Raw genomic sequence first — 5,681 nt, 5'->3', positions numbered from 1 at the left:
AAGTTTCTATACATAACTAACACAACAAAAATTTAAACAAAAGAAGAACTACTAGAAACAAATTAGAGATTCATGTTTTTAAGTCAGTAATTTGCCTTTAGTCAGTAATTTGCCTCATACATTATGATTTTCCCTGTGGAAACCCAATTATTATCCTGAAAACAAGACCACTTTAGAAAGCAAATGCATTGTGACAAAAGAAAGAAAAGGCAGATTGATACATTATTAAAATAACTCACACGCCATACCCTGAGGAGTAAGGAAGCCATGGCAGAGCAGGCCCCCTTCTCCTCAATGGACAGCACAGCTGTGGGGAAGACACTGCAGCTAGCAGAAGCGTGTCACACTTCCTCAGGGAGGAAGCAAGTTACAGACAACTCTACAGAGGGCACCCATAAACTCACGGCCACGCTCATTACCCAACGTCCAGGCCACCCACAGGCTGACTGCAGCCCAACTTTCCCACCATTCCCACACAGGCCCCAGGAACCGTCAGGCCTCTGAGGCTCTGCCAATGCCCTTCCCTCCACCCAAATATCCTTTCCCTCCTCTCTCCGGACCTCAATCCTGCCCAGCTGTAAATGAGCACTGCAAGGCCTATTTCCCTAAGAATGCCTCTCTCAAAACCAAAATTACTTCCTCGAGAATGATCTGCCTCTTACTCATCCATCATTATCTTGGATTAAATACATCATGTAAGATGCCTTATCTGACCAACACAACTATTTTAGAAATAAGAGTCATGTTTTAGACCATCTATGACATGACATGACAACCATTCAGCTCACGAAAACCATTCAATAAATACTCTAATTGAATTGCCCAAAGAGTTGACCTAAAATAACCTAAATGCCAAGCATTCCAAGAACCGTCCTGAACCAAATTCACTTCTCATTCGAATGCCAATGTCACAGACAGGGATGTTGTATTGTCCTTAAATGTACTTGCCTTTATCCAAAACTAGAATCTCTGATGAATCTATGGGACACACATGTAAAATATTCTGCAAAGTAAAAAAGCTTTATTTAGTGTACTGTGCTTAATATTCAGCCAGACCTGCATTTTTCTCTAAAGCTTATACAATTACTTAGTATGCAAGAAGCATTAGAAGAGAGACTAAGTCTATTGAGAAAAATACTGGAAGCGAAGGTCATCAATCATTTTCTACTTTCAATAATCTCTTTCATAAAGAGGTAAATTCTCCTAAATTCCAGAATGAATGGAATTCAATACAGCAAAGTAAAATGCTTTAAATACATAAGATAAATATCTTGGTGGACCTTCCACCATCTGTTTTAGTAACTTAAATTATAAAAAACACCCTAAATTTAAGAAAAGTTATATCAACAGCTAAAATTGAGATTTTTTTTTCCATCTAATACTTTGATTTTCTTGACCCATTTTTGAGAATTGTCAGCATTCTGGATCAATAATTCCAAATTATTTCTTGAAGACAGTGAGATTCCTCCCAAGTCATCTAACATGCTCACTAATCAATAAAGATAAAAACAAACAGAAAGCCATATTTATGAAGCAAGCAAATTATATTAAAAGACTGACTTTGAGAAAAGGTTGCTTCGTGCCAAGAAAATTTTATTATTATAAAACATTTTCTGTCATTTGTATTACTTCATTTTCCCTTCCAGATTATCTGTGTAGCCTTGCAAACACATCATAATCCAAAGCATTTGAGCTTTACCAATAAAATGTAAATCAACAAAAGAGAGCCAACTGCATAATTAAAACAAAAGTGTACCGGGCTTCCCTAGTGGCACAGTGGTTGAGAGTCTGCCTGCCGATGCAAGGGCCCTGGGTTCGTGACTCGGTCCGGGAAGATCCCAAATGCCGCAGAGCGGCTAGGCCCGTGAGCCATGGCCACTGAGCCTGCGGGTCGGTAGCCTGTGCTCCGTAACGGGAGAGGCCACAACAGTGAGAGGCCCACGTACTGAAAAAAAAAAAAAAAAACATACCACCATCAACCCAAGCAGATTACAAAATAGCAAGCAGATTTTAAAATAATAGTCTACAAGCCTGCTTTTTTAAATATATAACTAAATGCATTGAATATCTTATATAAAAAGCCAAAAGACAGAGTTGAAACCGAATATCAAAAGTAAACATCTCCTTCCCCAAAACCCTAACTCCACTCCAGTCATGAGGAGAACATCACACAAAGCCAAGTTGAAGGACATCTATGAAATATGTGAACCAGGACTCTTCAAAATTGTCATTAAGAAAAGGAAAGTCTGGGACTTTCCTGGTGGTGCACTAGTTAAGAATCCGTCTGCCAATGCAGGGGACACCGGTTCCAGCCCTGGTCCGGGAAGATCCCACATGCCGCAGAGCAAGTAAGCCCATACATCACAACTACTGAGCCTGCGCTCTAGAGCACGCCAGCCACAACAACTGAGGCCACACGCTGCAACTAATGAAGCCCGCGCACTCTAGGGCCCGTGTGCCGCAAATACTGAGCCCAGGTGCTGCAATTACTGAAGCCCGCACTCTTAGAGCGCACGCTCCGCAAAAAGACAAGCCACCACAATGAGAAGTCCGCGCACCACAACAAAGATGAGCCCCCACTTGCCACAACTAGAGAAAGCCTGCGCGCAGCAACAAAGACTCAACACAGCCAAATATAAGCAATAATAAAATAATAAATAAAGGCATCATCACATAAAAACAAATGAGGAAATATTTTTTGAAAAAAACAGAATAACGGGCGGGGCAGTGGTTAAGAATCCGCCTGCCAGTGCAGGGGACACGGGTTTGAGCCCTGGTCCGGGAAGATCCCACATGCTGCAGTGCAACTAAGCCCGTGAGCCACAACTACTGAGCCTGCGCTTCTGGAGCTTGTGCTCCGCAACAAGAGGCGCCACGGCAGTGAGAGGCCCACGAACCACGATGAGGAGTGGCCCCTGCTCGCCGCAACTAGAGAAGGCCCTCGCACAGAAACGAAGACCCAACACAGCCAAAAATAAATAAAATATAAATAAAAATAAATACATTTAAAAGGAAAACCTATACATTTCCCTTTCTGCAAATGTAGGTTTTCGAGGCAAGAGTAGAGCCTCAGAAAGAATGTCTGCAAACAGAACAATCACTAGTTCACTAAGTACAAAATGTAGGATACTTTTGGAGAATCCCATCACAGCTAGATAATTGGTCCAGGACCAAAAGTAACTACTGGAAGAAAAATGAAATCAACAGTGTACCACAGAGGTGGTAGGCACACTGGCCTGGACTAAGACATGTTCAGTCATAGATAATAAGGGTGGTGATTTTTAAGCATCATTCTCGTCCCACTGTGGACTACCTTCTGCAGCAGTATAAGGATACCACCAGATCATCTTGAAATCAAGTCATGAAATGTACCTTTATATTTCTAAAAATCAATGATTGTCCTTAAATTAACTTTTCTTATTAATTTAGTCATGGTGCTCTTTTACTTCTAAAACATTAAATCTTATTTGATTAGAGACAGGCTTCAAAAAATAAAAATAAACTGTGATCAAATAGCAGGAACAAACAGTAGTAACTAAAATTTCTTCAATCTAAACTGGAGATGATTTCTGTATCTCTGTCTTTAACATTTGTCTCCGTTAGGGGAAAAAAATATGTACCTCATAATTAACTTGGCTGGAATGAATCAGACTGCATTTGTAAAAGTTTCAGAAGACCAATGAGCTGTGCTAAACAGTACCACTATCCACCTGAGCAGAAATTACTATCCTTAAGTTTCTATACATAACTAACACAACAAAAATTTAAACAAAAGAAGAACTACTAGAAACAAATTAGAGATTCATGTTTTTAAGTCAGTAATTTGCCTTTAGTCAGTAATTTGCCTCATACATTATGATTTTCCCTGTGGAAACCCAATTATTATCCTGAAAACAAGACCACTTTAGAAAGCAAATGCATTGTGACAAAAGAATGAAAAGGCAGATTGATACATTATTAAAATAATTCACACGCCATACCCTGAGGAGTAAGGAAGCCATGGCAGAGCAGGCCCCCTTCTCCTCAATGGACAGCACAGCTGTGGGGAAGACACTGCAGCTAGCAGGAGCGTGTCACACTTCCTCAGGGAGGAAGCAAGTTACAGACAACTCTACAGAGGGCACCCATAAACTGACGGCCACGCTCATTACCCAACGTCCAGGCCACCCACAGGCTGACTGCAGCCCAACTTTCCCACCATTGCCACACAGGCCCCAGGAACCGTCAGGCCTCTGAGGCTCTGCCAATGCCCTTCCCTCCACCCAAATATCCTTTCCCTCCTCTCTCCGGACCTCAATCCTGCCCAGCTCTAAATGAGCACTGCAAGGCCTATTTCCCTAAGAATGCCTCTCTCAAAACCAAAATTACTTCCTCGATAATGATCTGCCTCTTACTCATGCATCAAATCTTGGATTAAATACTTCATGTAAGATGCCTTATCTGACCAACACAACTATTTTAGAAATAAGAGTCATGTTTTAGACCATCTATGACACGACATGACAACCATTCAGCTCACGAAAACCATTCAATAAATACTCTAATTGAATTGCCCAAAGAGTTGACCTAAAATAACCTAAATGCCAAGCAGTCCAAGAACCGTCCTGAACCAAATTCACTTCTCATTCGAATGCCAATGTCACAGACAGGGATGTTGTATTGTCCTTAAATGTACTTGCCTTTATCCAAAATTAGAATCTCTGATGAATCTATGGGACACACATGTAAAATATTCTGCAAAGTAAAAAAGCTTTATTTAGTGTACTGTCCTTAATATTCAGCCAGACCTGCATTTTTCTCTAAACCTTATACAATTACTAAGTATGCAAGAAGCATTAGAAGAGAGACTAAGTCTATTGAGGAAAATACTGGAAGCGAAGGTCATCAATCATTTTCTACTTTCAATAATCTCTTTCATAAAGAGGTAAATTCTCCTAAATTCCAGAATGAATGGAATTCAATACAGCAAAGTAAAATGCTTTAAATACATAAAATAAATATCTTGGTGGACCTTCCACCATCTGTTTTAGTAACTTAAATTATAAAAAAAACCCTAAATTTAAGAAAAGTTATATCAACAGCTAAAATTGAGATTTTTTTTCCATCTATTACTTTGATTTTCCTGACCCATTTTTGAGAATTGTCAGCATTCTGGATCAATAATTCCAAATTATTTCTTGAAGACAGTGAGATTCCTCCCAAGTCATCTAACATGCTCACTAATCAATAAAGATAAGAACAAACAAGAAAGCCATATTTATGAAGCAAGCAAATTATATTAAAAGACTGACTTTGAGAAAAGGTTGCTGCTTGCCAAGAAAATTTTATTATTATAAAATATTTTCTGTCATTTGTATTACTTCATTTTCCCTTCCAGATTATCTGTGTAGCCTTGTAAACACATCATAATCCAAAGCAGTTGAGCTTTACCAATAAAATGTAAATCAACACAATAGAGCCAACTGCATAATTAAAACAAAAGTATACCGGGCTTCCCTGGTGGCACAGTGGTTGAGAGTCTGCCTGCCGATGCAGGGGCCCTGTGTTCGTGACTAGGTCCGGGAAGATCCCACATGCCGCGGAGCGGCTAGGCCCCTGAGCCATGGCCACTGAGCCTGCGGGTCGGAAGCCTGTGCTCCGTAATGGGAGAGGCCACAACAGTGAGAGGCCCACGTACTGAA

The sequence above is a fragment of the Mesoplodon bidens genome (genome assembly GCF_964165515.1).
Source record: "Mesoplodon bidens genome assembly, contig: HAP1_SCAFFOLD_195, whole genome shotgun sequence".
NCBI classification, from domain to species: Eukaryota; Metazoa; Chordata; class Mammalia; order Artiodactyla; family Ziphiidae; genus Mesoplodon; species Mesoplodon bidens.
This window is presented reverse-complemented; position numbering follows the sequence as displayed.